Source organism: Phocoena sinus, chromosome 16 (assembly GCF_008692025.1).
Source record: "Phocoena sinus isolate mPhoSin1 chromosome 16, mPhoSin1.pri, whole genome shotgun sequence".
In the NCBI taxonomy this organism is placed as follows: Eukaryota; Metazoa; Chordata; class Mammalia; order Artiodactyla; family Phocoenidae; genus Phocoena; species Phocoena sinus.
In genome coordinates, this window is record NC_045778.1 from 85,156,909 (window position 1) to 85,176,231 (window position 19,323).

The 19,323-nt window shown below is 47.8% G+C and overlaps 1 long non-coding RNA gene across 1 annotated transcript; it reads right to left on the reverse strand.

Moving 5' to 3' along the window:
- Positions 1 to 5,252: 5,252 nt before the first annotated feature.
- On the reverse strand, positions 5,253 to 12,862 carry LOC116742002. Its single transcript, XR_004346327.1, has 3 exons — positions 12,558 to 12,862; positions 10,807 to 12,374; positions 5,253 to 10,022 (listed from the first exon to the last, which is right to left on the reverse strand). It is a non-coding gene; the product is annotated as an uncharacterized LOC116742002 (long non-coding RNA).
- Positions 12,863 to 19,323: the final 6,461 nt, after the last annotated feature.

Consider the following 19,323-nt stretch of genomic DNA (forward strand, 5'->3'; position numbering starts at 1 on the left):
GGCCGTGTGTCATCTCTCCTGTCAAGTTACCCACCAGCCTTCCACACTGTCCTCTCTGGAAGGAGATGATTACATCAGCCCACACTTAAGGAGTGGGGGTGGGGGGGGGCGGTCACGCTCTCCCTCCTTGAGAAAGGAATATAGACCTAAATCACTTGCAGTTCTTTTGCATGGAAGATTTGTCTTTTCTCCTCATTTCTTTATTTATCCGATCAGTCCTTTATATCAGTACAGACTCATGGATTTTATTTCATACTTTGGGTTATAACCTGATGCTATTCTAATTATTTTGTTGCTCGAACCATCCCAGCTTTTGTCACTGGGAGCTCTCAGATGATTCCTGGGCCCCTTGGACATGCCCCATCATTTTGGCTTTTCTTTTGAATACTTACTTTCTGGTGCTGAGATGCCCCAGGCTCATCTGGCACATTTCCTGCTATACCTGGAATCAGCCATTTTCCCAAGGAGCCCTGGTGCCTTTTATTATATGATGATATTAGAAACCAACCTCTGGGGACTTCCCTGGAGGTCCAGTGGTTAGCATTCCGAGCTTCCACTGCAGGGGGCACAGGTTCGATCCCTGGTCAGGGAATTAAGATCTCTTGTGCCACGAGGCATGGCCAAAAAAAAAAAAAAAAAGAAAGCAACCTCTGGGTGCCAGCAGTGCCTGTCGCTACTAGGATACTGTTATCTCTAGGCCCCCTTGCCTGACAGAGCAAGGAGACCTATGTGTACAGTAACCTGTGTGCACACACTTCCACACGTATTTCTGTATGTAACGCCTGTATCTGTGCTAAGCCAAACAGGAGACCTTACTGAAGTCTCCACCTCTGATCCGTCACCACATGCACCATTCCATCCTCCTTGCTGTGCTTATCTGTAAATGTCCACTCCGACAGTGAAACCCCTGGCTCCCACTGCCCATCATCCATTAACTTAATTGTCCAATTCCAGTGTACATGCAAAGTGGTGGTAGAATTGTTAACCTGTACTCTGTTAGGAAAAATCTTTGTCAACTAGAGCACAGTGCTGTGTAGTTTCTCCTGCCATTGGTCTTACAGACTCCACTCATTTCCAAGGTTACTTAGACTAGCACCTTTACACCCCACGTCCTGCAGTGAGGTTTTTCTTGCATTCCTTATACAGTTCAATCGTTTGGCACCTTCTGCGTTCCATCTAGAGTCCCCGAGCCTCCTAAATGATTTTTTTTAAAGTTTATATACATTGAAGTTCACGTTTTGTACAGTAGAGTTCTGTGGGTTTTAACAAGTGTCAATATCATGTATCCACCGTTACACTATCACAGAATAGTTTCGCTGCCTTGAAATCCTCTGAACTTCACCTGTTAAACCCTCTCTCCTCCCCCTGGCCCTTTGGCACTTACTGACCTTTACTGTCTCCACAGCTTTGCCTTTTCCAGAATGTTATAAAATTGGAATCACACGGTGTGTAGCCTCTTCAGACTGGTGTTGTTCAGTTAGCAATGTACCTTTAAGATTCAGCCATGTCAGGGCTTCCCTGGTGGCACAGTGGTTAAGAATCCGCCTGCCAATGCAGGGGACACGGGTTCGAGCCCTGGTCCAGGAAGATCCCACATGCCGCAGAGCAACTAAGCCCACGTGCCACAACTACTGACCCTGTGCTCTAGAGCCCGTGAGCCACAACTACTGGACCCACGTGCCACAACTACTGAAGACCATGTGCCTAGAGCCCATGCTCTGCAATGAGAAGCCTGCAGGCACCGCAACGAACTGTAGCCCCTGCTTGCCGAAATTAGAGAAAGCCCGAGTGCAGCACTGAAGACCCAATGCAGCCAAAAATAAATAAATTAAAAAAAAAAAAAAAAGATTCAGCCATGTCTTTTCGTGGCTTGATCACTCATTTCTTTTTAGTGCTAAATGACATTCCACTGGATGGAATTAGCACTAAGTGGACCACAGTTTATTATTTGCTCACCTATTGAAGGGCATCTTGGTTGCTCCCAGTTTTGGGTGGTTATGGATATAGTTGCTGTAAACACTAGCATGCAGGTTTTTTCGTGGGCATAAATTTTCAGATCAGTTGGGCAAACACCTAGGAGTGTGACTGCTAGATCATATGGCAAGACTACATTTAGCTGTTAGGAAGCTGCCTAGCTATCTTCCACAGTGGCTTTGTCATTTGCTTTCCCGCCAGCAATGAAGCAGAGTCCTTTTGCTCCACATCCTTGCAAGCATTGTGCATTGTCAGGCTTTTGGATTCTAGTTGTTCTTCTAGGTGAGTAGTGGTATCTCCTTTTTAAAAATTTTTATTTATTTATTTATTTGGCTGTGCTGTGGGGCATGTGGGATCTTAGTTTCCTGACCAGGGATCGAACCCGTGTCCCCTGCAGTGGAAGCACGGAGTCTTAACCACTGGACCGCCAGCCAGGGAAATCCCTGCTTTTTTTTTTTTTTTTTGCGATACGCGGGCCCCTCACTGTTGCGGCCTCTCCCGTTGCAGAGCACAGGCTCCGGACGCACAGACTCGGCGGCCATGGCTCATGGGCCCAGGCGCTCCGCGGCATGTGGGATCTTCCCGGACCGGGGCATGAACCCGTGTCCCCTGCATCGGCAGGCGGACTCTCAACCACTGCGCCACCAGGGAAGCCCATCCCTGCTTATTTTGATTTGCAATTTTCTAGTAAATTTTGTTGACCATCTTATCATAGGCTTCTTTTTCATCTGTATATCTTCTCTGGTGAGGTGTTAAAGGTCATAATTTTAACACAGTCAAAATTTTCAATATTTATTTTTTTACAATTCACATTCCTTTTTTTAAAATAAATTTATTTTATTTTTTTAAATTTAGTTCTGGCTGTGTTGGGTCTTCGTTGCATTGTGAGGGCTTCTCATTGTGGTGGCTTCTCTTGTTTTGGAGCATATGGGCTCTAGGCTCATGGGCTTCAGTAGTTGTGGCTCGTGGGCTGTAGAGCGCAGGCTCAGTAGTTGTGGTGCATGGGCTGAGTTGCTCTGTGGCATGTGGGATCTTCCCGGACCAGGGATCGAACCTGTGTCCCCTGCACTGGCAGGCGGATTCTTAACCACTGCACCATCAGGGAAGTCCCTGATTCACATGCTTTTAAAGGACATTCTCGGCTACTCTGAGGTTAGAATAATGTTCATCTATATATTCATGGAAATATTTTAAGTATTTCCTTCTTTTTTGACATTCTTTTCTTTTTCCTTTTTAAAAATTGAAGTGAAATTCACATAACATAAAATGAACCAGTCAGCTCCCAATTTGCTTTCTGTCTGTGGATTTACCTATCCTAGATATTTCATATAAATGACATCATACGATATGTAACATTTTGTGTCTGGCTTCTTTCATTTAGCTTAATGTTTTCAAGGTTCATCCATGTTGCAGCCTGAATCAATACTTCATTCCTTTTTATGGCTGGATAATATTCCATTGTAAGTATATACCAACTTTTCTTTCTTTATCCATCTCTTAGGGTTGTTTCTACCTTTTGGCAATATGTGAATAGTGCTGCTACGGACCTTCGTGTACAAGTATTTGCTTGAGTGCCAGTTTTCAATTCTCTTGCACCAGAAAGTGATTCAGTTATACATACATATATATATATATTCCTTTTCAGATTCTTTCCCATTATAGGTCATTACAAGATATTAAATATGGTTCCCTGTGCTATACAGTAGGTCCTTGTTGTTTATGTATTTTATATATACTAGTGTGTATCTGTTAATCCCAAACTCTTAATTTATCCCTCCGCCCCGCTTCCCCTTTGGTAACTGTAAGTTTATTCTCTGTGTCTGTGAGTCTATTTCTGTTTTGTAAATAAGTTTGTTTGTATCGTTTTTTTAGATTCCACATATACTTGATAACATATGATATTTGTCTTTCTCTTTCTGACTTACTTCACTTAGAATGATCATCTCTAGGTCCATCCATGTTGCTGCAAATGGCATTATTTCATTCTTTTTTATGGTTGAGTAATATTCCATTGTGTATATATATATATACACCACATTTTCTTTATCCATTCATCTGTCGATGGACATTTAGGTTGCTTCCATGTCTAGGCTATTGTAAATAATGCTGCTATGAACACTGGTGTGTGTGTATTTTTTAGAATTGGTGTTTTCACTTTCTTTGGCTATGTACTTAGGAGTGGAATTTCTGAATCATATGGTAGTTCTAATTATAATTTTTTTGAGGAAACTCCATACTGTTTTCCAAAGTGGTTAATATCATTTGCAAATATTTTTCTCCCATTCACTAGGTTGTCTTTTCATTTAGTTGATGGTTTTCTTTGCTGTGCATACAATGGAATATTATGCAGCCTTAAAAAAGAAGGAAATCCTGCTATATGTGATGATATGGATGAACATGGAAGACATTATGCTCGGTGAAATAAGCCAGGCACAGAAGGACAAATACTGCGTGACTCCACATATACGAGGCATCAACAGAGTCAAACTCATAGAAACAGAGGAGGACGGAGGCTGCCAGGAGCTGCGGGAGGGGAAAGGGGAGCTGTGTTTCAATGGGTATAAAGTTTCTGTCATGCAAGGCACATTCTGGAGCTCTGCTGAGCACATGGTGCTTATAGCTAACAATAGTGTGTTTGCACCTAAATTTTGAAGAATGGGACAGTGGTGTGGTGATGGGGACTGGGGTAGCCTTGTGTTCCCGTGCTGCACAATCCCGAGAGTGGATAGGAACCTTCCCCTCCCCTCAGAGCATGGTCTCTATTGTCCAGCTAGTTGCCAAGTGTTTAATGAGGCCCGGCTCTTGTCCTAGGTATACCATACTAGGTGTAAATACAGCACTAGGAGACACAGTCCCTGTCCATTTGAGGCATATAATCCAAGTATTTCTCAGGAATTACTCCACAGTCAGAAATAAAATCTGGACTTAGCTGCCTGTATTGCAAGGAACATTCTTTAAAGTCAACATTTTAAGGCAAAACATTACACCCTGCACTTATATAGTAGGAAATTTCCTCCTGGTAACATCAGCTTCATCATTATCAACAAACAAGGTTTACTTTTGTTAAAATTCACCTTACATTCCCCTCCTCTGTAATTTGAATAAAGATTTTTAAAAAATTAATTAATTAATTATTGGCTGCATTGTGTCTTCATTGCTGCATGTGGGCTTTCTCTAGTTGCAGTGAGCGGGGGCTACTCTTCGTTGCAGTGCACAGGCTTCTCATTGCACTGGCTTCTCTTGTTGTAAAGCACGGGCTCTAGGTGCATGGGCTCAGTAGTTGTGGTGCACGGGCTTTGTTGCTCCATGGCATGTGGGATCTTCCTGGACCAGGGCTTGAACCCGTGTCCTCTGCGTTGGCAGGTGGATTCTTAACCACTGTGCCACCAGGGAAGTCCCATAAAGATTTTTTGAAAAGGGAATTTTATGAGGTTAAGCAGTGGAAGGAAGGGCTTAGGTATAAATTTGGCCAACAGTTGCCTGGGCAAAGGAGCTCTAGGGTGTTGAGTGAACCCAGCTCATCTCCAGTCCATTTTTACTAATATTTTGAGGACAACAGAAAGCCCCTGAGGGTGGATGGGAACCAGTAAACATGCAAAGGTGAGGGGCTGTCCCTCCTGTAACCACGGTACGTCCTGTAAGACGCTGTCTGAGCTTGGCCCTGCTGGTCCTGAAGAAGCAAGCCGCCATCGTGAGAAGGCCTGTGGGAAGGCCCCAGGGCAGGGGACGGCGGTGGCCTCTCGGGGCCGAGAGCAGCCAGAAAGAAAATGGGACCTCAGTCCCACAGCTGCAGGGAGACAAATTCTGCCTGAGGGTCCGGCCCTGGTCAAGCCTCAGATGAGAACTCAGCCCACCTGACTGCAGCCTGGGGGCCCTGAGCAGGACCCAGCTCAGCTGTGCTTAGGCCAGCGTCCCACAGAGACCATGAGATAACAAATGTGTGTTGTTTTGAGCCACTAAGTTTGTGGTGCTTCGCTGCTCAGCGTAGAAGAACATAGGTGGTGAAGGAAAGGGTGGTGGGCTGTAAGATTGAAAATATTTTTAGAACCAGCAGTTACCTGAAAGGCGTTCCTGTGTCTGCTTTAGCAGGTCTTCACTGAGAGTAACCTGAGACCAACAGCGCCTCTCCAGGTCCACACAGGTGCTCTTGATCAGGACCAGGGGAGAAGCACAGCAGCCAGAGCTCAGGAATCTCCTTCAAGGTCTGTGCCAGTCGATCCTGAATGTCTGTACAAGTGGCAAATCCCCGTATCATCAATTTTATTGATACTCTCAAAGAACCAGCATTTGGTTTCATTGATTTTCTCTCTTTTTTTTCTGTGCTCTATTTCACTGATTTCTGCTCTGATCTTTATTATTTCCTTTATTCTGCTTATTTTTGTGCTTAGTTTATTATTATATTTCTAGTTTCTTAATATGGAAGCTGATATCATTGATTTAAGGTCTTTCTTCTTTTCTAACATAGGTGTTTGATGCTATGAATTTCCCTGAGTACTGCTCTAGGAGAATCCCACAATTTTTGATATGTTGTGTTTTTATATTCATTAAAAACATTTTCTTATTTCTCTTGATTTCTCATTTAACTAACAAGTTATTTAGAAGTGTACTGTTTCCAAATATTTGGAGATTTCCCGGATATCTTATTCTTGTATTGGTTTCTATTTTAATTCTATTATGATCAGAAACATACACTGTATCACTTTCAATTCTTTTAAGTTTGAGACTTGTTTTACAGCCTAGAATAAGGGTCTATCTTGGTAAGTGTTCCATGTGCACTTGAAAAGCATGTATTCTTCTGTGTCTTGTGGCGTGTCCTCTAAGTGTCAGTTAGGTCAAGTCGATGGCTGTTCAGTCTACTGTGTCCTCGCGCTTCTACTTGTTCTACCTCCTTGGGTTTTGTAAGCAGAGCTGTTTCGTCGAGTTTTTCCTGAGTCCTGTGCTGGCAGCTGCTCATCATCTTGCACTTCTTCACGCGCCTCTTATCTTTGATTTTGTGCTGAAGGTGATATTTGAAACAATATTTGAGGGAATGATTGGCATTACTCTGATGTAATCCCTCCCTCCAGGAGGGATTTTTGTTGGTTTTTACTTCTTCCAGACACATGGTGGTGCTGGTTGTTTAGAATCCTGTGACTCCGAGTTCAAAGTCTGCACTTTCATGCTCTGCGGATTCTCGACTTGTGGTTGTCCTGGGCCCCAGGGAGCTGGATCTTGCCTGAGTCACCCTCGTTCCCAGGGTGCAGCCCCTCCCTAGGCAGGCTGTGGGTTTGCAGGGCCACCGTGTTTGTGGGGTCTGTAGGGCCTCAGCTGGCCTGAGGGCCGAGTCTGGGCTCCCCGCACTAGACACCGGTGGTCTTTGTTCCTCAGCCTGGCACTTTCTCACTGACTCTTGTCCCTTTGCTGCTTTTAGGATTAAAACATGGTTCACTCCCCTTATCTGGTTGTCCTCCAGGAAAAGGTTAATCTGAAGTGCTCAGTTCTCCAGCCTGGGTCTGGAGCTCCCCATGGTTTCCTCTGCATCTCTGGTACTCTTGCTTAAATATCAGATCTCCGGGCCAATTCCCTGATTTTAAAACGTGTTTGGTATCCATTTTGCATGTCAATTCTTGCCTTGATTTTCTGAACGATTTCTTCAATTCACTTCCAATCCTTACTGAAATTTTATTTCTGCCATCATATTTCCAGTTTGCAAGAGTTTCTCCCTCTCACTCTCTCTCTCTCTCTTTTTAAAAAGTTTCTATTGTTTCAACAACGCAATCCATGTTTTCTCATGTCCGAGGATATTCACAAAATTCTCTCCCTTTGAGCTCTGCTTCCTCTGACTTCCAGTCTTTCCTTAGTTTCACTCCATCTTGCCTGCTAGAGGCTCTCATCAGATGTCTGGTGACCCTCAGCTCTCAGCCTGCACTGGAGAGGCCCAAAATGCTGACTATACCCAGGAAGGGTCACTGGGCTGGGGCACCCCAGTGTCAGTGTCCTTGGTTCTGGGCATTCGTGGGAAGTTTTCTCAGAGAAGTTCCATCCAAGCTCCCATCTGGAGGGACCAGGGTGCAGGACTGGGGTCTCGCCATCAGATATCTGGGTGTGTCCTCCCTGGGCCTCTGTCTCTGGAGTTCTGGGCACGTGTCACCACCAGAGCAGCTGCTCTGCTCCCTCCTGTTGGGTCCCCACCCCCTGCCCCACCGTCCCAAGAACGGGCCCTCCAGACATCCTAGTGAGCTTCCAGGTCTCCAAAGCCCATTTAAAAGTCAGTCCAGGGACTTCCCTGGTGGTCCAGTCGTTAGGACTCCACACTTCCGCTGCAGGGGTCGCGGCTTCGATCCCTGGTTGGGGAACTAAGATCCCACATGCCACGTGGCGCGGGCGGAATAAAAGTCAGTCCACTCATTTGTAGTGTGGCTGGGGTTTTAGCTTTTTGTCTGCACTGTACGGGACTCAGAACGGGGCGCTGTGTGGGTCCACACACTTGACGTTGAAGTAACACCCAGTCGAGAGCCGGCTGCCCAGCGAGGGCGGGAGGGGAGCCGACTTCTGTCTTTAGGATCTGGTCCTTTCAAGCCTGTGAAGACAATTCCTTGTAACAGGGGAGAAGCTGCCGCCAGCCCTGGCCCCCTGCTAGAACAGGCTGGATCACGTGTGCAGGATGTATCTGGAGAACAGAAACCTCAGCTTCGTATCTCTGCCCTTGTTTCGTGTCTGCTCCAGGCGGCAGGAACCCCCCGTTTTCATCCTGCAAAGACTTTAGGAGGTAGCAGGGCCCCGAGCTCCAGGGTGTGGGCTCTGGGGTGGGCAGCTCGGGTTCAAACCCTGCCCTCCCCCGGCCACCTGAGCCTTGGACAGGACAGCTGCCCTCCCCGCGCCTCTGCTCTCTCAGCTGTCCCGCGGGGTCATGGCAGGACCCTGGCTGAGCTCACCTGCTACAGACCCTGGGGTGCCTGGTGGCTACAGGGGCGGCGGTGACTCCAGGCAGAAGAGGGAGCCTGGTCAGACCTCGGTGGTGTGGTGTCAGCCGCCGGTGTGGCCAGGGCCTGGGTACCACTACCCTGGGCCCCCGTCTCCACTCTCCCACTATGGCTCCTGACAGCCGTGTCTGCTCTGAGCTGCCGCTGACTGGCTGTGGGACTTGGAGCAGAGATCTGTACTCACCCAGCTCCTGTTTCTCAGTCTGAAAGATGGAGCAGAAGGGCCACTTCTTTGATAGGGTGGGAGGTGGGCCTGAGTTCTCATCACACAGGTGCATGGGGACAAACCACAAGGTCCCCGTCTTGCACCACCATGTACCAGTCAACACACGTGCTCCCCAAACCCAGCACGAGCGCAAGAGCCACACACCGTCCCCCAGACTTAGATTCACTCACAGGTGCCTGCACCCCCCGCGCCCAGCCCACAGGCCCCCGAGCGGAGCAGGCATTCACGTGGACACCACAGCCCCAGGCAGATGAAGACACAGAGACGGCAGAGCCCGGGCCCCAGAGAGACACTCAGACGTCCCTGTACACACGCCACCTGCACAGAAACACATGGACAAACACGGCTCTGACACAAGGGTAAACCCCCTACCACAGACACGCTGCCCTGCACACGGGAGCCAGTCAAGACACGTACCCGGCTGCCGACAGCCCTGGCTGGCTCGCTGCCCATTGTTGCGGGAATGGGCACACACAGGCATGCGCTCGACACGGGAACACAGGCACACACACCCTCAGCTCCACCTGTGCTAAGACTGACGCAGTCTCAGGCGGTGGGGCTGGGTTCATCTCCCAGCCCTGCCCACGCTCTGCTCACCTGTCATGGGGCGCCCGACAGTTCTCTGGGGCAGGGGCCTGGCAGACGCGGCTCCTTACCTGGTCCCGAGCGCTCAGAGGGACTCAGGTTCTGCACGGGTGTTCGGTTGGGTCAGGGCAGGCAGAGGCTGACCAGGGGCTCCTGCAGCGTGTGTCTGGCTGACAGCTGAACCCAGATCTGGACGCCAGGCCTGCGGATCTCTCCATCCCAGGACTGTTGTGTTCCCTGCGACCATCCAGGTGCATTCCTCCCAGGACAGAGCTCTGAGGATGCAAAAGGGATGAGCCTGGCTGCAGAGATTCCCTCCACAATAAAGAGACCCGTCTGAGGGGAGACAGCAGTCGATGCCTGAGATGGAAGCGGGTGCCTCCTCCAAGGTCCCTGTTTCACAGGAACGGGAGTCTGGTCTTCTGGGGGAAAGCACAGGGGACCACAGTCTCCTCTGCACGGGGAGAGTGGCCGGGGGCTGGGCAGCCTGGGAGCCCACACCACCCGCCTCCCAGGCCACGAGTGTGTTTCCAAAGGATAACCGAGTCTTAAATGGGAGGCTGACGTCGGTCCTCAGTCACTTTCTTCTCACGTGAAAAGAGGCCACAGAAGGGAGAGGCAGGCGGAGGAGGACAGGGCCAGGCTCTTCCTCCCACCCCCCCGCCCGTCCCAGGGGCCGGTGCACAAGACACCCACACGGCCCGCAGCTCCTCCTGGGAGGCCAGGCCTCCGCCCAGGGGCCTTCCTGTCCTGTGATTAGCTCTGTCAGCCAGAGTGTTGGGAATCAGAGCCCAGAGGGAAACCTGCCTTCCCCCGCTGTCCTTGTGGGACCACAGACGGTGTGACAGAGGTAGGATGTGGGTGCAGGTGGACACCCTACCATCCAGCGGCCGCTCAGTGCAGCAGAGGGGGCTCTGGTAGAAACCACTGCCCACCCCTGGCCAGAGCTAGGGGCACAGGAGCGGCCTGGGCCGTGCCCCAGACCCTGCTGTCCTGGGTGGGCTCCACGCTGCCTGCTCCGAGTGGCTGGGGCTCCCGGCCGGCCGCATGGTCACCTACCTCCCTGCTCTCCGGTGGTCCACTGTGAGGGTCACATGAGGTGGACGGAGAAACCCTTTAGTGAGGCACGAAGAGGTGTCGGCCCTAGGACCCTCCGCCCGGGAGCCCGCAAGGGGCCTCGGCCGCTTCCTGGCACGTGGGGCGCAGACCTCGCCATCAGTCTCTGTGCTGAATCAGAGAAGGGGTCCCACAGGCTGCAGGGGACAGCTTACCGGCCCCTTAAAGGTGGGAGAGGGCCCTGCTGCCACTCCAGCTGCCCCGCTGGGCCCGGGTGGGGACAGCTCGGCTGTGTGTCCCTCTGCCCCGAAGTCATTTTACAGAAGTCCTTTACTCCTTCATCATTCAGCGGCGTTTGCTGGGTCCTCACTGGTCTCGGCCTGGGCTCTCAGCTTCAGATGCAGCAGCGAACAGACAAGTTCCTGCCACGTGGAGCTGGGGTGCTGGAGGAGGTGGATGGCAGGCTGGTGAGCAGGCCCTCCTGGGGCCCACGGGTGGTGACACGTGCCGGGTGCAGGGCAGGGCTGTGGCTCGTGCCGACTCCTGAGGGCCCAGGGGCACTGGAGATAGCAGGGAAAGGAGGGCCAGGCAGAGCAAACGGTGACTGCAAAGGCCTCAGGGTGCTGGGGGTGCGGCTCAGAGTGGGGGCGGCGTGGGCCTGGGGCAGAATCACGGCCGAGCTCAGAGGTGGGCGCCCCTCAGTGGTCAGTACACATAGCCTGCTGGTGTCCTCGGCGCTTGGCTTTCTCAGGGAGAAGCGCAGGGCTCTGACCAGAGGAGCGGCCAGATGCATCTTCGCTTTAAAGGAACGAAGTGCCGAGGGTCTGGTCTGGGGCTGTGGTTGCAGGTTGTAGAGTGTACTCTAGTGTGACTGTGCTGGGTCAGTCACATCCATCACAGGATGGATTCTGGGGCAGGGCCCGTGGGCTTGGCTGATGGATTGGACGTAGGTGTGGAAGAGCCAGGAGTCCCAGGCTCTGGGAGCAGTGGGATTGAGGGGTTCGGTGGAAGTCAGAAGTAAGTTTTCTGTGTGCTTATTTGGAGATGAAAGGACAGTCAGGTGGAGACGTGGACGTGTGGGACTGGAGTCCAGAGCTGGGCTGGGGGTGGAGGTGAGCCTTCGGGGGTCCATCTGGGCACGATGGCATTTCCTCACGAGGCTGAGAAGAGGCCCAAGGCCTGGGGCCTCCCACGGCCGAGGGTGTGGGATGGGAAAGGAGCCTGGAGCCGGCAGGTTGGGGGGAGGAGTGAGCCCCGGCGAGGCTGGTGAGGTTGGTCTTCTTTAGCTGTTGATGGTGTCCTTAACCTTGCCTGGTCCACCGTGTTCTCAGGATGCCAGAGCTAATGTATTCAGGATGTAATTTTAAGTGATTGAGAACGTGGCCAGCCCTGATGACCGTGGGAGGACGCTGAGACGTGGTGGTGGTGTGGGCGGTGTGTCCACTCTCACTCTCTTCCTGCTGGGCCTGGGTGCAGCGGCGCAGCGGTGCAGCTGTGGGTTCCAGTGCAGGGCTGCCCACCCTGTGGACCTCTGTCTGCAGCACCGTGGCCTCAGCCTCCCCCGGCTCTGCCTGCGGCAGAGAGGCCGCTAGAACCTTCCAGGGGGTGTGGCTCCGGCCCCACGTGAGCCTCCCTGGCTGCCCGCCCGCGCCACCCATCTGCTCAGGGCTTGCTCTCCTAGGGCAGGTCTCCCCACCGCTGCGCCTTCCCACCTTCCTGGGACCTGGCACTGCCGCGCACCCACAGAGACTCACGGGTCGGATGTCTCTCCTGGAGGCCTGTTCGGCACGGGCTGCCTCAGGCTGCAGAACTGCTGGGACTTCTCGCTTGTTTGTTGACGATTTTGGCGCACGGTTGGAGATTTTCTTCTTGGGAGCCCAGGCGTCCGTGGACAGCCCTCTCAGCTCACGGCCGCTGGTTCAACCTCCACTTCCCAGGGTCCTGGACCCCACGCCTCGTCAGCCCCTCCGCACTGACACCCCGGCTTCCCATGGCCCACAGCTTCCGCTCTTGGCCTGCCTGTTTCTTGGGTCACAGCACCCCTGGTCCCACCGCAGTGAGCGCCGCCCCCCCCCCACCTCCAGGGTTGGCACTCACCCACCCCCTGCAGAGCCCCCATCTCTGGCTCTGCAGCATGAGCTGCCTTCCCGGAAGGCTTCCTAAACTCTACCCCCCACCCCTTCTCGGAAAACTAGCCACAGGCTGGCCGGACTTCCTGCCTCCCCCAGAGACCTTATCTTTACCCCGTAGTTCCTGCGCCAGGGCACGCTGAGCTCTCCACCCCAGCCCCACACCTCAAGGGCCCTCGTCCATCTCGGCTCCTGGGTCTTCACCTCCTTTCCTTCCAGCATCAGCATGGAAATTCCCACCTCTGCCCCTTGGTAACCGGCACCCTCACTTCCTCACCCCACGGAGGCCTGCCTGGCCCCTGGAGGTGCCTGGTGGTGTCTGCGGGGAGGAGGGAATCTACTCCTAGACGCTGCTCTCTGCTTCCACCCCACGCTGCCCAGCTGGCCCTTGTAGGAGACCCCCGACCACCACGGACCGTGTCCAAAAGGGGCTGCTGAGGGCTGCTTCTAGTTGACTTGGGTGATATTCCCACTCATTGGATTCCGTGTAAATTTTAGAACCATTCTGTCGTCTAGTCCCCCTCCTTCAATAGTTTAATTTGGGAAAATTTTACGTCTTTGCAAGACTGAGTCTTCTGTGAACTTGGTGCCTTTCCTTCCTTCCTTAAACTTTCCTTCAGTGTCACTCAGTTTTCTCATAAAGCCTCCACCTCTTTCATTAGAGTAATTCCTAGATATTTAATATTTTTGTTGCTTTTATAAAGTGTATCTAGTTAAAAGAATTCATTTTCTGTTTATTCTTACATATAGAAAAACGAGTGACTTGTTTATTGACAAGTTATCCAGTTATCTCGATAAACTTTCTTCTGAGTTCTGCTAACCTATTTGTAGATGCTTCTGGATTTTCACATTCCCAGTGGCCTTGTCTGTGAGAATGACAGTTTCTAACACTTATGATTTTCTTCTTAACTTACTGCGCTGGCTAAGACCTCCAGGGCAAAGTCAGATAGAAATGGTGAGAGTAGCCTGTTTTTGATCTCAGAAAGTAGGACGTTGGCCGTGAGCTGTGTTCTGGTGACACTTCTTATCAGATTAAGGAAATTCCCTCCCACTTCTAGTTTACAAAGTCTTACCTTATTTATTTATTATCAAATGTATATTGAATGTTATATACTTTTTTTGCGTCTCTGAAGATGACTGTGATTTTTCTCTCGTAGTATTTCAATGTGGGAGTTTACAGTGATTTTCTAACGTTAAACCGACATTGCGCTCCGGGAGAAAAGCCAGCTTGGACGTAATTAGTATGTTTTGCACACATTGCTGATTCTGTTGCTTCTGGGCCTGGGGTTTTCTCTGTAGGAGGCTTTTCCTTCTTTAAACACAGCATTCTTGAGGTGTAATTGACACACACTAAATAGCACACATATAAAGCATACAGTTTGGTCAGTTTTGACGTATGTGCACACCCAGGAAACCCTCACCACGACCAAGAGAACACGCATTTCCACCAGCCCAGAGCTTCCTCCTCTCCGCCCCCGCCCCCTCCTCTCCAGGCAATACTGACCTGTTTTCTGTCCCTGTCAGTCAGTTTTATGTAAATGGGATCATGTCCCTGTGGCCGTGTAGTTCACCCTTTTTATTCTGTTGTATGGATTTGCCACATTTGCCTGTTGACAGCCATTTTTGTTGCTTGAGTTTTCGGCTGTTGTGAATAATGCAGCTGTGAACATTCCTGTACAAGGCCTTTCATACGCACAGGCTTTAATTCCTCCTGGGTAACTACCTAGGAGTGAGATGGCGGGATCGCGTGGTGGGGTGTGTGTAACTAGCTGTGAAATGCCACACCCTCCCCGGGCGGCTGCAGACCGTGAGCGCGGCTGCCCCACGTCTTCACCGACGACACTAGGCCGGTCTTTGAATTCCAGTCCTTCTGACAGGCCTGTAGGGGCTGCATTGTTGTTTTAATTTGAAATTCCCCAGAGAGTTATTTGCCATCCATGTTTCTTCTTTGGTGAAGTTCAAATAATTTGCCTATTAGATCATTGGGTGATTTTCTTATCCTTGAGTATTAGGGTACATTATATCTTCTGAATATAAGTCCTTTATTAGATGTATACTTTTCAAATATTTTCTCTTGGTCTGTAGTTTGTCTTTTTGTTCTCTCTATTTCAAAGAAAAGTTTTAAATTTTGATGTAGTCCATTTATCTATTGGTTCTTTATTTTGGGGTCATATCTAAAAAATACTTGCATAATCCCAGGTCACAAAGGTTTTCTCCTATGTTTTCTTCTAGAAGTTTTATAATTTTAGATTTTACATTTAGGTCTGTAATGCATTTTGAGTTAATTTTTGCATATGGTATGAGGTATGGATCAAAGTTCACTGTTTTCTACTGAGCTGCTTTGATAAAAATCCATTGTCCATATATTTGTGGATCTATTTCTGGTCTCCCTATTCAGTTCCATTTGTCTGTTTGTCTGTCTTAACACAAATGCATTTTTCCTGATTCCTGTAGCTTTATAATAAATCTGAAATCAGGTGGTGTCAGTCCTCCAAATTTGTTACCCTTTTTCAAAGTTGTTTTGGCTCTTCTAGGTCCTTTGAATTTCCACGTGAGTCTTAGGATAAACTTGTCGATTTCTACAGACAAGTTTTCTGGAGGCTTTGGATGAGACTACATTGAATCTAGAGATCAGTTTGGTGAGAAGCGACGTATTAACGATGTTGAGGCTTCTGGTCCAGGGACACAGAACATCTCTTGATTTATTTAGGCCTTTAATTTGCCCCAGTGGTCATCTGTAGTTCTCAGTGTGTAGATCTTTCATGTCTTTCGTTGGGTATATTCCTAAGTAGTTCATATTCTTGGTGATATTGTAATTGGTATTTTCAAGTTTTAATTTGCAATTGTTTGTTGCTAGAATATAGAAGTACAGTTGATTTTTTGTGCATTGATCTCATGTCATGCAACTCACTTAGTGTCCAAAAAGTGAAGCAGAGACATGGAAGATACAACAAAGATCCACACCAAACTTCTAGAGATGAAAACCAAATGTATGAGATGAAAGTTACACTGGATGGGACAATATATATATGTTAAATAAATTATAAGAAAAGATGAATATAATGTGTAAGGAGAGGAGAGTTTCAGTAAGACACGGATAAACAAGAAGAAAAACAAATGAAAATCTTCCAACTGAAAAATATAGTATTTGCTATTAAAAATCATTAACAGAATTAGTATCAGGTAGGATGTGAAATAAACGGATCATGTGAAATACTACAATATTAATTCAAGACACGCTGTCGTGGGTTTGGGATGCTTATTGTATAAGAAACATAGCTAAAAAGTCAACAGAAATAAAATGGAATACTAAAAAAGCAACCCAAAAGACGTTAGGGGAAGAGGAACAAAGAGTAGCTGGACAAATAGAAAACAACGGTATGGCAGACTTACACTCTACCATGTCAATAATTGCGTTTATTGTAAATGGACCAAACAATCTAATTAAATGGTGGAATGGCTGAAGAAACAAGGCCACGTTTCATGCTATTTATAAGAGATGTACTTTAAATAGAATGACACAAATAGGATAAAAATTAAAAGATGAAAAATGTATACCATGCAAACAGTAAGTATATGAAAGCTGGTGTGGCCACATGAATGGCAGATAAAATAAACTTCAAGATGAGGCGTATTACTGAGATTGAGGAGCGTCTTGTAATGACAACAGGGCCACCTCTCCAGAAGGACAAGGTAATCTTACAGGTGAATGCAGCTATCAACAGTTTCAAGATACGTGAAATGAAAATGGACATAACTAAGAGCAGAAATAGACAAAACCACATCATAGTTGGAGGACTTACTGTTCCACATGCTCAACCATTGCTAGAAAGTGAAGACAAAAGAGTCAGTTATTCCTCGGAAAAGTAAACAACACTACCAACCAAAATGACCTAATAAAAATTCATAAACCTTACACTGAACCCCTGCACAGTACATATTCTTTTCAAGAGCACGTGGTATAGTCACCAATGTAGACTGTATGAGGCAATACAGTAACTGTCAATAAATTAGAAAGGATTGAAATCATAAGAGTATATTCCCAGACCACACAGAATTAAACTAGAAATAAATAACAGAAATATATTTAGAAACTCCCCCAAATACTTGGAAATTAAGCAACATACTTCTCAGAAACCATGGGTCAAAGAAGAAATCACAAAAGAAATTAGAAAATATTTCAACTTGAGTGATGAGGAATACAAAACAAGGCTTTTGACAAAGATGACTTCACTGGTGAATTCTGTCAAACACTTAAGGAAAAATATTGCCAGTCACCCACAAATTGGAGACAAGGAATAGAGGAAAAGGAAATACTTCCCAAATCTTTCCATTAGGCCAGCACAGCCCTCAAAATCGACCAGGAAATACAGAGCAATATACTTTGTGAACATAATATTTGCAATTAGACTTTAGCAACATATAAAACAGATAATATAACATATAAAACAGATAATATAGCACAACCAGTTTCAGTTTGGCCCAGGAATGGAAGATCAGTTTAACATGCACAAGTCACCACAGTAATCTTTGACAAAACTGAACGTCGCTTTGAGCGCCAGAGATGGAGGAGAGAAGACGGATTGCCAGCAAGTCGGGTCACTCCTCTGGATGAGGGACAGCACGGCCCTGACAAGTTCATTACCCCATGTTTCCTTGGGTGGTTAGCTAAGGTCCCCCCATTCAGTGGAGGGGTGTGAAATTTAAAGAAGACTGTGTATTGTTAGACTGGGCCAGAGTCTCTCGTGAGACATGTAAGTCTCGTTCCCAAATCCCCCATCCCTGAGATAGGCTTTGGGTATATGGAAGCCAATAGCAGCCCCACCAGTGACCCTTTGGTCTCACAAGTTACCCTTTGGTCTCTGCCAGTTGGCCTTTAATACATTATACAGGAAACCAGGGTAGCGACATCAGTGTCCAACAAAACAGACTATGAGGCAGAAGGTATTATCTATACTAACGTCAACATGCCTGATAAAACGGTCGCAAAGTCTCTAAACGAAAACCTGATCGGCCTACTGGGAGACATCTGAAGCTACTAAATAGTGCTCTGTCCATCACGAAGTCAAGCCAACAAGCAAGTATTTTTAATAGCAAGAAAGACATTTGAATAACCTCCCCATCACAGCACATGTAGCTGTTCACGCGTTACCTGAACAATTACATAAATGGGCCTCATTTGGGCCAGTGCCTCTCTGACTATCTGTAGTAAGGAGTTGATGTATTGCATGGTTTTTGTTATTTTGCAACCTGTTATGAGCCAATATTTTTTCAAAACATAATAGAAGTGACTTACTGGAAAAAAAATCATGTGCTTGGTAAGCACAGCAATGTCAAAGTTTCTATGTCACTGCTTCCTCTCAGTTTCTGTCCTGGTCTCAGCAGAGACAGAGCAGACCATTCACAGACAGCATCAGTCTGTGCGCCACACTTAAATTGCATGTACGAGCCATAAAGCCTAGTTGATTGTCCTGGGATGATTAATATCTATACGGGAAAAACAGATTTTACCCTTAGCCCTTACCGTACACAAAAATCAGTTCCGCATGGATTTAAGATGTAAATGTGAAAAGTAAAACTTTAAATATGGGCAACTATCTTTCTGATCTTTCCAGGGCAAGGACAGATTTTTAAACCCAAAAAAGTGCTAGCTCCAAAATATAAGACCAATAATTTTAAAGTATCCATTTATTTTTTAAAAATGCCATAGTGTGAAAAGGAGGCCCCCAAAGAGGAAACATATCATTGCAACACATAAAACTGAAAAAGGGTCATTAGCTACAATACATAAAGCAGTGCTACAAACCACGAGAATAAGACAGAAACCACAAGAGAAGAGCATGTACACGAGCAGGCATTTTACAGAAGATACAAGTCTGATGAATAAACATATATAAAGAGATTCTCTACTTCATTCATAATCAGAGAAATGCAAATTGGGACCAGAATTAAATACCATTTTGTGCCCATTAGTCGGGTAAAAATTAGGAACTCCGTTAGTATTAAGTGTTGTGAATGGACAGGAACACTTGGACATGCTGGTAAGAGTTAAATGGGTTCAAACACTTAAGAAGTGACATGGTGTCATGTATGACGTAGACCTTGAGACTCCTGGCCTAGAGATACTCCTGCAAGGTGTTCCAGGAAGCATGCATTAACGGCCTGAGCATCGCTCTTTGCAGCAGCAGAAACATGGGAATAATCTGATGGGTAGTGGACAGTCCTGGTCACTGACTCCCAGCCACAGCTCACAGGGCGCCTAGAGGTAATGATGGAATCATTTCTAGAAATTCAAAAATAAGAAAAATGAAACAATGTGAAAACATTGGCAAGAAAACCACCGAGAATATCAGAAGGGAAATTCGGGGCAGTGGTCACCTCTGGAGGCACA